The sequence below is a fragment of the Anneissia japonica genome, unplaced genomic scaffold, assembly GCF_011630105.1.
Source record: "Anneissia japonica isolate Jap-2015-1 unplaced genomic scaffold, ASM1163010v1 scaffold287755_len519135_cov135, whole genome shotgun sequence".
NCBI lineage: Eukaryota > Metazoa > Echinodermata > Crinoidea > Comatulida > Comatulidae > Anneissia > Anneissia japonica.
In genome coordinates this window covers 22,448-38,839 of record NW_022704004.1, presented here as the reverse complement: position 1 = coordinate 38,839, position 16,392 = coordinate 22,448, and the positions used below count along the sequence as shown (strand labels likewise).

Here is a 16,392-nt window from a genome sequence, read left to right as displayed (position 1 = left end):
GAAAATGAGTACCGCGGCGTACTCATTTTCACAAAGCATTTGCATCCCCTCTTGGAAAGAGGGATTCGAAATAATTAATTAATTAATCACCGTAATTTAGCTTACACTTATGAATTTAGGGAGCACTTATTAAAATGTGAAATAATCATTTCACTACCTGACAAACTCCGAAATTTTCATTCATTAGGCCTAAATAATAGTTTCAAATTGCTGTACTATATACTCCAGCATCACTGGCGCAGGTAACAACCAACTGACTGCAGACCATTTCCGGTCACACATTACTCTCCATAACACAGCACCCCCTAGTTCCGTCACCTTTGGGTGTATTCACAATGATTTTTAAACAATTTTCATCAAATTTTGGCAAAAGACAGATTCAATTGGCTAAAAAAAAGATTTTTTACTTTGGCTATCAAAAGCAAAGGTTAGAGTGAGCTCAGTATATCCATACTGTAGTTAATAATCTCAATTTTGTTTTCATAAATGTTGTTATAAAATTTTTGTTTTAAATATTCTTTTCATTTTCCATTCTCTTCACTATGTAGGGCAATAAAAATAATGCTGTTAAAAACATCCTACAATCTTAAATTAAAAATTGTACTATATGAGTGGTTCATATCTTCTCGGTTTTACAGTTTTTTTTTATTTGTGCAATACAATGTCATCATCATAAATTATATTTACCCAGTATTATGAAACTTCAGAAGACTGTCCAAGACTGACAAGTATTAACATGGGATGTGTTACAAACTTCTTGACAAACAATCCATCCTAACCATCTGTTCCATGAATGTACAATATTGAATGTCGATTTTACAGTTTTTCTTGTGCAATAATCGTCATAAATATGTTTACCCAATATCATGAAACTTCAATCTGATATTATGGAGGTATTATCCATGGTATCAGAATGCTGTACAAGAAGGTTGAAGAGAATTACATTGGGATTTGTCATAGTCAAGTTGTTATAGTCATGTTGGTGTTGAATATATAAATACAAACCCTGTGAAATAATGTTATTTAAGGGAAAATTAATTTAAATTAATATTACACATTTACTTTTACCATTTTTTTTTATTAATGTAAATCTTAATATTTGTTGGTTAAATCTAATATCATTTTTGTGTTACAGGCTGTTTGCTAGTTGACTCATTTGCGTAATTTACCAGATCATGATGTATTATGATAATGAATATTCATTGTCAGACACTTGAAACTACAAAAATCAGGAAACTGCTGAAATGACACCACAGCAAGAGCAACTTCTAGATATGCATGTGCGTTCCACCACAGCGAATCACGCACGTTGTAACCTTCTACCGCTTGGATAGGCCTGGGAACATAAAGTAAGTCAAAATCAGACCAACACATAATTTACTTATATATCACTATACCTTCTTGACAAACAATCCATCTAATCATAACCATCCATTTCATGAATGCACAATAAATATTTCAGAGTAGACCAGGTAGTGTTAATGTCCATATTTGCTAACGTACTATGTGCGAGGTTCACCTTGATTTTACAGTTTTTAGCCCACTCCCTGAGGGAGAGGGCTTGTACTATGATTTTGAGCGAATTTTGAAGTCATTTCTTTTTCTATCAGGGTCTTCATTTGTGACGCGATTTCTATCAGGGCCTTCATTTGTGATGCGATTAGGCTGATTTTGTAATAATAAAGAGAAGGAAAGAGTTTTTCGAAAATATTGTCAGGAAATCCGTGAAATTATATGTTGTATGTTAATATGTTGATTCGGCATAAAAAAAATTGTGTTTCGCATGAAATTCATGTAAATTCAATTAATAAATGTTGTTTTATAAAATGTAAATATAATTTACCTTTAATGCAAAATTTCATCTACTTTAATCATGGACAACATTTTCGGAGGCATGGGTCTTACCATGTGATCCCTTTCTTCAATGGCAAGGAGAGCAATTAATTGCTGTGCTGAGTGTTACCACAGCTGCACAGGAGGCTGATTGCCACTCTTAAAACTGATGGTGGCATGCGACTACGTCAGAAATAACTAAAAAATCGGATTTTTTAATGTTATATTTGCTCATCAATTCGTAAAATCACTGAATATTACGATACTGTAGTCTCACCTATGCACAGTACTAGGCCTACTGAACGACGTCCCAGTACCCAACCGACTATTTTTTTAGCATTGACCTCCCTTGGTTTACTTCTGTCAGTTCTTGCACACCCAGGTGGCCTACAAAGAGAGTTCGCTAGCAGGTAAACAAATCAGTTCTTGGGTATTGCGGCGCGCAGTCAGGCGTATTATGATTCATTTTAGAGAGTTGTCTATAATAATAATAATTAATAATAATTGGACGCGTTTTACGGTGCATCCAGTCAGTCATAGTTAAAGGGGAGGAGCAAAGGCCAAAACGGAATATCGGCGTCTAAACGATGCACTATTCAAACAGTGTTTTTAGACGCATTTTGGTAGAACAATGGAAAGCACATCTAAACACAGATTTGTCTTCTGGAATAATTTGGCGATCGCGCCTAAATATATATTAATATGAAATACATTTATATGATTCTTGTTGATTCTAATTACAATTATGATTAACATAAAATTTCATTATTTGACCTAATGTTGGAATTAAATAATGATTATAGTAATAATAATATTAAAATAATGTTTTTATATGCTATGGACAAGTATTATTCTAGAATTAAAATTTACATTTAATGTTTGTAAATTCTTTTCCTAATTCTGGTTTTTTAATGAATGTATTGTATGTATTTTATTTCAGTAAAAATTTTGTAGAAGGCTCAACATTGCAAAGATTTCAGCAAACCAGTGGACTCATCCTGCTCATCTCAATGGCTATAATGTTGCTTTTTTGTTTTGTGCTCGTTAATTCTGCTGAATGGTGAGTGAAAAAACTTGTTCTTATGAATTTCTTGTCTGTTGTAAAAGCTTTGTGGGATAACGTTCGACCTGATTCATCACTAAGAATAAACATTACAATTTCAATATTAGAACATAAAAATTCTAATTAAATTATTTTAAAATAAATTAAAATAAAATTTTCATGAAAAAAGTTTTTAATTGAAATTAATATAATTAACAGGGTAATACAATTGGAGAGATCAACATAATAATATTATTTCATTTATGTCATTAATGACAAAACAATTAACAAAACTATATAAAGTGGTTTTCTAATAAATATTGACCTTGACAAACTATTCCAGAAAAATGAACATTTAGACCCATTAACAAGTTTTGAGAGATATTTATGTTTGGGACATCAGAAATTTGAATGACCCTCACATTTACACCCTAAAGTGGATCATGCCCAACACATAATAATTTCTTACTTGTAACTTTGTTAAACTTTACCGTATGTTTCATTTAGATCAGTTGATCCGTTTTCGAAATATCTGGTCCGGGACGTTTTCCTTTGAATGGTCCTCATATCCATACCCTCCTGCGGATCGTCACTAAAATTTGACAATTTTTTTATTTGACCATGACAAACTATTCTGCAAAGTTTCATTTTCATCCAATTATATCTGGGATGTATGCAATTAAATAACCTTTAAATTTACACCCTAACCTGGTTCGTCCCCCACACATAATAATATCTTCCTTTTAACTTTCCAGAAACAAATCATTTGATCATAGTGTGAAATATCTGGTCTGGGATGTTTTCATTTGAATGGTCCACATATTCACAACCTACTCTGGATTGTCACAAACATTTAATCATTTCTTTACTAGATCAATTATATCTGGGATGTATGCAATTAAATAACCCTTAAATTTACACCCTAACCTGGTTCTTCCCCCACACATAATAGTATCTTCCTTTTAACTTTCCAGAAACAAATCATTTGATCTGTTAGTGTGAAATATCTGGTCTGGGATGTTTTCATTTGAATGGTCCACATATCCACAACCTACTCTGGATTGTCACAAACATTTAATCATTTCTTTACTAGACCTTGACAAACTGTTATACAATGTTTGAATCATACCCATTGATATTTACTGTAGGTCTTGGACCTGACAGTAAATGACCCTCAAATTTACACCCTAAACTAGATTGTCTCCCAACACATAATTTCTTCCTTGTAACTTGGTTAATTTCCCAAAAGTTTCATTCAAAGTTCAAATGACCCGTTTTTTTAAATATCTGGTGTAGACGGTTTGCCCTTAAATCACATTAATTGGTCCTCACATCCACACCCCACTTTAGATTAACACTAAATATTAGGAGGCACATCCTTAATGTATGGTCTATGCTTCGACAAGTCATGGAAAAGTTCCAAGCATGGGAAGTCCTGAGGGGGAAAAACCCAGTGAAAAAAGATAGGGGGAAAAAAATCAGAACAAAAACAATGGCTTTTCTAGCTACTGCTGGGAAAAGGCAATAATGATAATATAATAACAGCAGCACTCAGTAGAGAGCAACTCTGCCCACCACCAATCTCTTTCTATAAAATAAATCCTCAAAAATTACACTAACACAAAATTTTCATTCAGATCAGACGTTTTACGTTAAATGGTCCTATATCGACATCAAAGTTTAAGCATTTTCCGCACGCTTTTCATTGCGTCAGTTGTACACCTGCCTATTCCTTACATCTTCTGGCTTAACACACTGGCACGTTTTACTCTTATAGCTGACAAAAAAATACCTGCCATGTATTGGTGTCGAAATGGAAATATTATGCAAATAGAAAAATGAGGATTTGGTTTTTAGCGTCACATGTTTAAATGTTAAGATGCATTAAAAATATTCCCAATCAGTACTGGAAAAAGTAAAGTAGTATATAAAACGCTGTATACCTTTACTGTAATTGCACTAATTTAAATATTCATTATCTGTTGTTTCTGCCATGTTTAGGTCTTGGACATTTTAAATGACCCTCAAATTCGCACCCAAATTTGAATCGTCATCAACACTTAATAATATCTTCCTTGCAACTTGGTTAAACTTTCATTCATATCAGTTGATTAGTTTTTTAAAATATTTTGTCTAGAACGTTTGCTCTAAAGTCCTTTTATTGGTCCTCACATCCACACCCTACTCCGGACAATCACCAAAATTTAATAATTTCTTCATTGAGTTATACCTCACTCCCTGTTATTTTCACTTATGTACAGTATGTGCAGCCTTTTCTTAAGATATGTTGCACACAAAAAAACATGCAAAACACGAAGATGTTACACACATACACACACACATCCACAAGCTTTTCATGACTGAAACATCTCATGGCATAGATAATAATAATGATTTCTTATTATGTTAATGGCTTGACTCGGGTTAGTGATATACTGTACTGCAGGTGGTCTCCTTCGCCGACGATACTACTCTCTTTTATTCTAATCCAAATCTACACACGCTATTTAATATTATTAATGAAGAATTGCTAAAATTTGGTGACTGGTTCATTCCCAATAAACTTTTTATTAATACTCTCAAAACAAATTACATTATTTTTCATAATGTTCATAAAAAGCCAACTCTTCAAAATTTTAATATATGTTTTCGAGGTACTTACTGTATATTGAACGCAAAAGCGAGACACTTTTTCTTGGGCTTTACGTCCAGGAAAATCTAAAATGGACCACTCATCAAAATTACATTTCTAACAAAATATCTAAATCTATTAGCATAATAAATAAATTAAAATTGTTCTTTCCATTAAACATTTTAACTTCACTTTATAACACTCTTGGGCTCCTATACCTTCAATATTGTAACATAATTTTGGCATCTGACTATCGTTCTAATCTCAACAACCTTCTGAAACTACAAAAATGCGCTTTAAGGGTCATCACTAAATCACACTACTTAGCACCTTCAGAGCCACTTTTTAAAAAACTTCAACTGCTCAAAATTTATGATTTGCATAAATTGCAAATTACAAAATTCATGTATGAACTACTTAAAGGCACACTTCCAAAAACCATTAACCTAATGTTCAGCAGCAACAGCTATACCACTCAATATAATTTAAGAAATACTGGCAAGCTATACATTCCATTTGTAAGGCTCAATAAAAGTCAGTTGTTTGTGACGGTTGCAGGACCACAGTTGTGGAATAACCTCCAAATTGACCCTACCAATTTTACTAGCCTTTCATCTTTTAAAAGAAATCTAAAATTGCATTATCTAAGTCTGTACCTAAACTGAATTCTGTTTATTTCTGTACATCTTTAATTTATCTTGTTTATCAAATTATTTATTTATTTATTTAAATATCTTATTCATTTATTTATTTATTTTATTTATTTATTTTTTTTTTATTATTTTATTCTTTTTCCTTTTTTACGGATCCTCTTGAGACAAGGTTTTTTCCTTCTAGACTGGGATCCTTACAACAGCTTATACTTTTATGTATGATATATATTTTTTTTTTCTCAATATTTAAGTATTAATCTGTGCTGTTGTAGAATAAAAGGTGCTTGCACCACTGAATTGAAACTTTTTTTTTTATTACTTACAGTTTAACTTGGAAAATATTATAATAAAATAATAAATATGTGTTATGCTCTGGTTAAAACAGGATAATTAAAATACATTTAGGGGGAGTAAAATAAATTATTAATTATAATAATAATTTATTCATTTTCTAAATAGCAACAGCAAAGCTTTTAAAATCCTCATAAATATAATAATTTAATAAATATAATAAATAATCTAACCCAATGAATTTAACAACAATAATAATTTTAGTGCAATTGAGATTTTAATTAGCGGGCGTTTGCAGGGAACTAAAACCAAATGGTCAGATGGAGCTGGTAGCCAAAAACCGGTTATGTTTTGTAATTTATTTATATTGTACTTGTTGAATTTCCAACTAAAAAAGATGTGCATACTTTCTTTGGTCAAATTTGAAATGCTGACCTATATGAATTAGAGTTACTACACAGTAGCTTTTTAAGAAGCAACATAAATAAGAAAACATTTACATTCCCAAGTGTACCTGACGTATCATGGGCAGATAAGGATAGGGTGAAGGGGAAACTCCTATGCCACTTTTGGAAGCAAGGGGTAGTATGTGTTTGATGTGGATATTGAAGCTAATAGAGGGAATTAGTGATGGGGGTAACGTGACCTTGAATGTTGGATATAAACCATCCACTGACCCAGCGGTGTTTTACATGGAGATTTCAATCGCGCCTTGTTTATTACTGTATCATCATGATTACCAGTAAACTATACCAAATTGCCAAATTGATTGGAAATTAAACTAAGAATTTTGCTTTAATGTTTTGCTAATGCTGTAAAGATACTGGTATTGAGATTTTTCGACAAATGTTAGGCCTAGGCCCCTGCGCATCTACGGCATGGTTACAATAAGTGATGCATGTTGGTCTTCGACCCGCGGACTATGCTGCGATGTTAGCAGCTTAGGTTTATGAATGATCACTTAAATTTCAAAGCATACATTGCAAGGAGGATAAATAAATAAACGCTATTTTAAACAACCGTATTGCCTTTCCTAGCCATTTATTTCTCACGATAATAGTGGGTGTTGTTTTCACAACCATAATGTTTTACATTTACCCAAGTTAGGTCATGTGACCGCCTGTAAACAATCATCGCTAAATCCCTCTATTAAACTCATTGCTAATAATTCTCAACAGATTCACTGTCAATAATTAGGAGGTACAGTAACTACTCTAAAGAAAATTGATTTATGTGTTAATTTTGTTCCCATTATTCTTCATGAAAATGCATTTTTAAAACTATAACTAAATTTTAGATCATTCTATACTATTGTATGTATTTAGACTTATGGACTATCTTATTAAACTGTTAAATTAAAATACCGGTATGTAAAAAGTTATCGCTGATATAAAATTAGGTGTAAACATTCTTTTAATATATTTACATGTTACCGAAAATATGTAACATTATGGACAAATGTAATGTCCATGACCCAATTGCCTATATATAATAAAATATCATATTTTTTAATTTTTTTTTTTGTTGTTGATATGACAAGAACAACTACCTAAATATGTGATGTATGAAGGAATATTTAATTCTTTCAAAAACAGCCCAGAACTTTTAATTTATATTTATGCTGTCAAAAGTCATGTCGCAATCCTGTAATGTCCGTGACGCGGATATATTTTGTTTTTACAGTCACGCTGTAATTTTTTTTTTTTCATTTTTTTTTTTTACCTACTTAAACTTCAGTCTACAAGCAATAATTGACCCAAAAATATAGTGTTTTCCTTGACTGGTTTTTACTAGATATAGCATTACAAATTCTCTAAATTGTAATGTCCTTGACAAAAAAATACTGTGGAATGCCCCTTCTCTTAATTCATGGACAAACTTACAAATAAATAATTTAGAAAATATTCAAAATTTAACAATTTAAATGGTATTTATTGTATACATAATAGGTTAGGCTATTTGGTAATAAATTATCTGCTAATGAACACAATTTGAATTTATTTGGGCAATCCTAATTTAGGCTTTCAATTCGTAATGAGTAATTCGTAAAAATCTGATACTGGTACGGGCATTTATGATGCACCTTATCCTTGAGGTTATACTGTAAAGGGCAATTATTTTCCCTGATCATTGGATCCACATGCTTTAAGTGTGGTTGCTGGTAATTGGCGCAGGAGCAGGCTATCCTACCAGGTACTGATACCATTTATATTAGTAGAGTGGTATCAAAGGCCAAACAAACTGAATTCAAAATTTATTCTGTACTGAATGTTCTTTCCTCAGTATAACTATAAAGTACCCAAAGCGTTTGCTATTGAAGGCTCACTATCCTAAAATCGGCATACTGTCAAATATGTTAATTTAAACTGAGTAAACTGATATGTTATATGTGTATTGTATGCTTTAGTTCAGAGAAACCGTAATACTTATACTCATAACTTTGGCAATAGTAAATAAATTTCAGTAACTGACCTATCATTTTTAAAGTGTATAAATAATAATGATAATAATAATATATTTTAATAATAATAATAACAATAATAACAAAAGCACTGCGTAGAGAGCATATCTCCAACTACTGCAAATCCCTTTCTCAAAAATAAATCCCTAAAAAGTATGATCCTACTTTCGAACCACCAACCACCATCTACTTAAAAAAAATTACACTTGAACACAAAGTTGCATTCAAATCAGTTGATTACTTTTTGGGATCTGATCTGGGACATTTTGCTTTGAATAGTCCATATATTCACATCCATACCAAAATTTAATCACTCAATTTTATTTTTCAAATGCCTTTTATTGTATCAGTTGTACACCTGCCAATGCTTTACATCTTCTGGCTTTAACACACTGGAACGTCACTCTCTTATACCTGACAAAAAAATACATACCATGTATTAGTGTTCAAATGGAAATATTATGCTAATATAAATATGGGGGTTTGGTTTTTAGCCTCACATTGTATACATGTAAACATTAATTCCCAATCAGTTCTGAAAAAGTGAAGTCAGTAATAAAACGCTGTACAGCTTTACTGTAATTGCACTCATAGATATTCATCACATAACTATTGTTTATCCCTACAGTATTCCAGTAAACCTATTTTTTTAAATGGTCCTAGAGATATTTAGGCGTGGAATCTGGCCTCCATGCACACCCGACTTTGGATAGTCACCAACAATTCAAATTTATTTTCCTTGTAACTTGATTGAACTTTCACGAAAATGTCTATCAGATCATTTTATTAGTTTTTTAAATATCTGGTCTGGGACGTTTTCATTTGAATGTTTCTCATATCCATATTCTTTTTTCATTGAGACATGACAAATTATTGTGGAAAGGAAAATTTTGATCCATTGATTATCCTTAGAGATATTTAGGTGGGACCTTGGATTTTAAATGACCCTCAAATTCACACCTGAATTTTGATCGTCACTTAACACTTAATAATGTCTTCCTTGTAACTTGGTTGAACTTTCATTCATATCAGTTGATTAGTTTTTTAAAATATCTTGTCTAGAACGTTTGCTCTAAAATCCTTTAATTGGTCCTCACATCCACACCCTACTCTGGACCGTTATTTTTTCATTGGGTTATGCCTAATACTCCCTGTTATTTTTAATTATGTCTGTGCAGCCGTTTCTCGAGATAATTCAAACACAAACACACAAAGTCAATAAAAGACACCTCACAAGTCGGGAAAGCTCATTTCCTGCCATCTAGGAATCAAAATTTTCCAAGGGGAGAAGTCTCGCACCCCCTTTATTTTTTAGGTTTATCGATACTTGGAAAAAAGAAATAGTATGCAACTCATTTTTTTTATGTATACACTTACAGTACTGTTAAAGAATGAGAAAACTTAACCTGACCATTTTCAAGAGGGGAAAACCTTGAATTTTAAAGAACTTCAGAAGTCGTGAACGTTCATTTCTTGCCATTTAGAAATCAACACTTTTCCAGGGAGGACCTGAATCCCCCTCACGTTGGGGTTCATTGATTCATGGAATCATTTTCAAGAGGAGGGAACCTTGAATTTTAGAGTACTTAAAAGTCGTTAAAAGACACCTCAAAAGTCGGAAAAGCTCATTTCCTGCCACCTAGGAGTAAAAATTTTCCTTGGGGAAATCCCCAGATCAACCTTTCTCTTGTTGGTTTTTCAATTCATGGAAAAAAGAATACGTATGCAACTACTCTATTTTTTTATGTATGTATACACACATAACAGGCCCTTTTAATGTAATAAGAATGAGAACATTGAGCTAACCGTTTTCAAGAGGGGGAAACCTTGAATTTTGAAGAACTTGTCATTACGATTCACCCAGCTCAAAAGTTGGGAAAGCTCATTTCCCAGCCTCTAGGAATCAAAATTTGAGGATCCTCGAACTGTCTTCTTTTTTGGGGAAAATTATGACCCCCACCCCCTACATTTGAAGCCAGATCCCCTTGATTCGTATTCCCATCCATTGTACTAGTTGGGGGCCCCTCACACTTTGAAAATGTTCCACCAGCCCTGCATTCTCAACCAACTATAGTTCTTTCCAGAACTATCTTTGTTGTGTATTGCAAGCATTAATATACAGTATATAAAATGCATACTATCATTTTTATTCTGCATGTAATATTTAATTATGTTATGATTAATAGCTCATAAAATTAAAATTTAATTATTTTGCCAATTTTATTCTAGAATTATAATAATTAAATTAACAATTAAACATTTTAATATTTATGGTGCATTTGTATTTTCTCATCCTAAATCTAATTAATACAATTTATTTTACTATAGAAATTCTGAAGAAAATTTAGACATTGCATCTCTGCAACAAGTGGACCAGCCCTGCTTGGCTGAATGGCGAATTTTGCTTCCTCTACTGAATGGTGAGTTTGCTAGAAAAACTTTGTGAATTGAGGCATGTCGTAGCGAAAATTTGGTTAAGTTGTCGTACAGGCCAGTATTGAGTAAATGAGCTTTTAAAATATGGGAGCTAAAAAAATTGCCTAAAAATCCAAATTTGTTTTTCACTACAAATCAACAGTTTAATGTCTTGTTAATCATGTTCTGAAAGTGGTCAACAAATCGTTTAAATGTTATTTTGATAGTTAATTCTATTAAACAGTGTATGCACAATTAACTTTGAAAGGCAATTACTCAAAATCATGTTTATCTTTTTCCAATAACTTAGGCTTCAAATGTCCAATTTCAATGAATGACCCCTCATTTTAAAGATCACATACTCAGGTATCTGAAAATACCAATAACTTGAATTTTAATTTTTGCCACAACATGCCTCAATTTTCTTATTATAAATTTTGTGGGATAAATAAATGCTAACACTGATTTCAGATTTGATACTTGTTTCTAAAATTATTTATTATTAAATGTAAATCAAATAACTTTAAATTGTATTAATTTTCGTAAATGTTTCAATTAAAAGTAACTTTAAATATTTTCCCTTTCCTCTGGACTTATAAATTGTTGTTTCAATTAAAAATGATTTTGAATATTTTCCCTTTCCACTGGATGCATAAATGTTTCAATTAAAAATAACTTTGAATATTTTCCCTTTCCACTGGACTTATAAATTGTTGTATAAATTTGCGTAAATGTTTCAATTAATAACTAATATTAATAATTAATATTGTTGTATAAATGTTTTCCCTTTCCACTTTATTCTTTCAGAATGTGGCAGCTGATTTGGCAATATATCTTTGTAATTTAGTATCGTTTTGGAAATATTTTGAATAAATATTCATTGTAATTCAAGTATTAAATTTAATATCGTTTTGGAAATATTTTGAATAAATATTCATTGTAATTTTGTTGAGTATTTTGAATAAATAAATATTCATTGTATTCAGTTTAGTATTGTTTTTCTTCTTGGGCATTGAAAGAGCATGAAAATCAGGATGGCAAAAAAAAAAAAGCGCCCTCGAATAGAAAAAGGCCCTAAATATGACTAAGTTATTTGGCCACAATAATCTGTCCGGTTCTGATAAAAAGAGTGAAGAAAATCGCCCTAAATAGCCATTTTAATTTAAAGTTTTTTAGGGTGTCTTATTGTCAATGGCAGTAAGCGCCCTCTAACATCCAAGTTTTTCAAAATAGCATAAAAACTGGCTATTAGAGGGCACTACCACCTTATTAATTAAGTTAATGACAAATAAGAACCACCGAAAAACATTAAACTAAAATGGCTATAGAGGGCGGTTTTCAGCACCACACAGGACCCTTTAAATAATTTTAGAGTCCCTGGAAATTTTGGCTTTCTATTGGAGGGCACCCTTCAGCACCACTTTTAATAGAAATTGAAGGACCTGGGAAAAATTAGCCTTTTTCTATCAGAGGGTGCTTTTTTTCATCTTACCTGCATCTATCAGTCAAGCCATCAGTCTTCAAACTTGAACAGCAAAGAAACACCAAAACACTATTGATTTTTTTTTTATTATCTTCATATTCCAAAATCGCGTAATGAAAATTATTAGGCATCAACAAATCATTATATGGAAAGTTAAAATGCAAGTTATAGTATTTTTCTGGTTCTTAATAATTACAGTAGTCGGTTCATATCTTCTGTACAATAATCAGTTTTTCAGGATGCTGCAACAACTTACCTGCATCCACTAGTCTTCAGACTTGAACAGCAAAGAAAAGTCAACACACTACTTATATTTTTTATTATCTTCATAACCAAAATCACATAATGTAAATTATTAGGCATCAACAATTCATTATATAGAAAGTTAAAATGCTCTGCTAGTAATCATAGTAGTTTTTCTGGTTCTCTGGTCTGATTGTAATTAGTGAGTTTATATCTTCTGTACAATATACTCAGTTTTTTTCAGAATTAAGCAATTGTTGTCTTAATGCTGCAACAAATAATACAACCACAACAAATAATACATTCGCTTTCGCCGGGATTACGGCATCACAATATTCAGCAAGATGTTAGCAAAACTTCTGTATTGTATTAGGCATGACAAATTAAATTAACTAAATTAAATTAAATTTCCTATATTAGACAAAATTAATTATAATAGGTTTCTCTTCCTTGTCTTCCTCTGCAGCAGTACTTTTCCTGTCTTGAAACTGTGTTGCTGCATCCACCAAAAATACAAAAAAAAAAAAAAAAAAAAAAAAATAGACACAAACACGAATTAAACAAAATTAAAGGTACAGTAATAATAAAGTTAATAATCTCATAAAGCTTCAGTATATTTCACTTAATACTTACAGTATTATTAATTCTTTGATGTATATCAAAAGTTACTTATCATCTTGCAGAGAATTGTCTGTCTGCAAAAAAAAAAAAAAAAATACAGATATTGTTTTTGTATTCTCAGTGATTTTCACAAATACTGATTTGGTAAAGCGCAAGTTCAGTGTTGTAGTGGTTAAGCACCAGGTTAGTTATCTGGTGTGTAAGTCCCATTTCCATGTACCACTGAGTACTCTAATGCCATTCAATGCTGTTTTTTTTTATGTTAGGAATGTTTTAGTTCATCATACTGAATGCTCAGCATGTTCTATAATACTTGCAAATACAAAGTCATTTGGGTAGGAATTGAACAACTGAGCTTACGCTATAGTGGCTTTGTGTTGAATCTGATTTAAGCAAAAGAAATCTTGCAAGAGTCCAATTTCCAAGTAGCAGCAAGTAGGCCTACTGTGATGCTTTTCAATTGTTTTATTTTTTTTCCAGACACCATCAAATATAATTCTCACAAACAGTATTGTATTGCCGCATTAATATGCACCCTTGTCAAACAGGCATGATTCCATATGCTTTGACACTTTAACATTGACTGGTTGCTCCTATACCTTCCTTTACCAGGATTATCGCACTAAATCAGCAAATGTTCAAACAAAACTTCAGTACACTTTTCAGGACTTGCCTCATGGGTCATGCTCTGTTGCTTCATCTGCCAAAAAAAAAAGATATGAACAAGAAACAGTATTGGTTGAGACATGATAATTTTAAGGAACGAAGAAATTATATCATCAGTCGGAAGATTCATTGGACTTTCTTTATTTTTGTTTTTTATTTTATAGGGTAGAAATAGGGAAGGTCCACCACTACAGTTAAGCATTATCTCAGACCTCCATGGCCGTTTTATGTAAGACATGCCTGGCGCAACCGGGGACCGGGGCCCCCACTTTTTGACAGAAAATATATAATGTTTATGGAGATTTTTGTATGATCAGAAAGAATTGCAATAAAAGAAAGAGGAAAGAAGGAGGAGATCTTGCGGAAAGAGTGTTTATCCAGTCCCCAACCTTGTTACATTGTCTCGCAATTCACATTGGCGGGTCATGATCCCCCTCCCTTAGCCAAAATATAAAAAAATAAATAAAAACTTCTAGGTCTACCGTTTCAGGACCCGTTATTTTTTTTTATTTTTTTTTTTGAAGAAGAAGAAGAAAAAGAAGATTAGAAGTCAGGAAAGCTCATTTCCCACCATCTAGGAATCAAAATTTTATAGGGGGAGAGTGGGATCCAGACCATTTTTTTATTTTTGGGGTTTATCGATTTGTGGAAAAAAGAATATGTATGCAACGTACATATACCGGTACACACCTATATACATGACTATTTTATCTTTTAAAAACTTTCTTAATTCTATAATTATTTGTATTGTATATATATTTAGGAATGTTTATGTTACTTGCATTTCATTTCAATATTTGTTATGCAACAAAATTTGATTATGCAACTGTACGACTTTGAAAAACAGTACACAAGTACTGAAAGTGCAGTAAAAAGACAGAATAAATAAATAAAATATCCTTGTACTATAAAAATAAGAAAATATTATTAGTCTAACATGATTTTGCAAATTAATTTTCATCAGCGTGTACTAGTATATAAAATGCACAGGCCTTAGGCTTTTCAAAACAAGCCGCGTTAATCCGCCTGAATCTATTTCCACCATGTCATGCACAACTACAAAGAAACCGACTCACATTTTTTGATAACGGAACTTAAAAGTAACACAAATTGCAATTGTTTTATTTTAACACATACAATACATAGGCCTACCTCGTTTTGTTGATACGTACATCACAAATATACCCTATAATCGTAAAACATTGGCGTTTTTTTTTTTTTTGTTTTTTTTTTGCTAAAATACAGCTTGTCCACAATATTCGTCGTCAACTCATGTCAAGCAGTTCTTTGGAATTCACAATCTGCTACACAGGTGGGTGCGTCCAGGATATTAGGTGAAAATGGCCACAAGAATTACTCAAGTTTAATTATTGGAATAAATAATCTTTAATGGTATAAATAGAGATTATATATTTGCTTTTCCACATTGGCATGTACAAATATACACACAGACACATACAAAAGGCATCAAAATTATATAAAAACATTAAAAAGGATATTGAATGGGAAAACATTTAAGGACAAAAACACAGGAAAGTACAAAAAGCAACTTATTTCCACCGTGGTCCCCAAATGAGAATACTAAAATACAAGAAAAATAATAATAGAACTATAAATATGGAAACAATAAAATAAATACATTTTAAATACTACAGAAAATTCAATTTTGAAACATCATCATATTTAAACTATATTGTATTATGAAGTTTAGATATGGTTCTTTATAGTTCCTAACAGTACCATTATTAAACCCCCCTTTCTTTTTGGGATTCATCGATTCATGGACAATTCGTATGCAACTACTCATTTTTTTTAAATTTTTATATATGTATACACACATAAGCCCTATTTACTGTAATAACAATGGGAAAAAATTACCAGACCGTTTTCAAGATGGGAAAACCTTGAATTTTGACGAACATAAAAGTAATTAAAAGACACCTCAGAAGTCGGAAAGCTCATTGCCCGCCATCTAGAAATCGAAATTTTCCCTGGGGAGGAATGTTTACCCCACCACCTAGATTTGATTCCAGATCTGCATGATTCATATTC

The 16,392-nt window shown here is 31.8% G+C and overlaps 2 long non-coding RNA genes across 2 annotated transcripts in view; one reads left to right on the top strand and one right to left on the bottom strand.

The window, feature by feature from the left end:
- The window catches only part of LOC117104555, a 32,623-nt gene extending 20,354 nt beyond the window's left edge, over positions 1-12,269 (top strand). The window contains exons 2-5 of the long non-coding RNA XR_004444776.1: positions 1,136-1,349; positions 2,774-2,893; positions 11,241-11,332; positions 12,135-12,269. This is a non-coding gene — a long non-coding RNA (uncharacterized LOC117104555). The remainder of the gene's footprint in view (positions 1-1,135; positions 1,350-2,773; positions 2,894-11,240; positions 11,333-12,134) is intronic.
- Positions 12,270-13,602: 1,333 nt separating this feature from the next.
- LOC117104558 overlaps positions 13,603-16,392 on the bottom strand; it is an 8,759-nt gene continuing 5,969 nt past the window's right edge. The window contains exons 2-3 of the long non-coding RNA XR_004444778.1: positions 14,035-14,374; positions 13,603-13,748 (exon numbers count right to left, since the gene is read on the bottom strand). This is a non-coding gene — a long non-coding RNA (uncharacterized LOC117104558). The remainder of the gene's footprint in view (positions 13,749-14,034; positions 14,375-16,392) is intronic.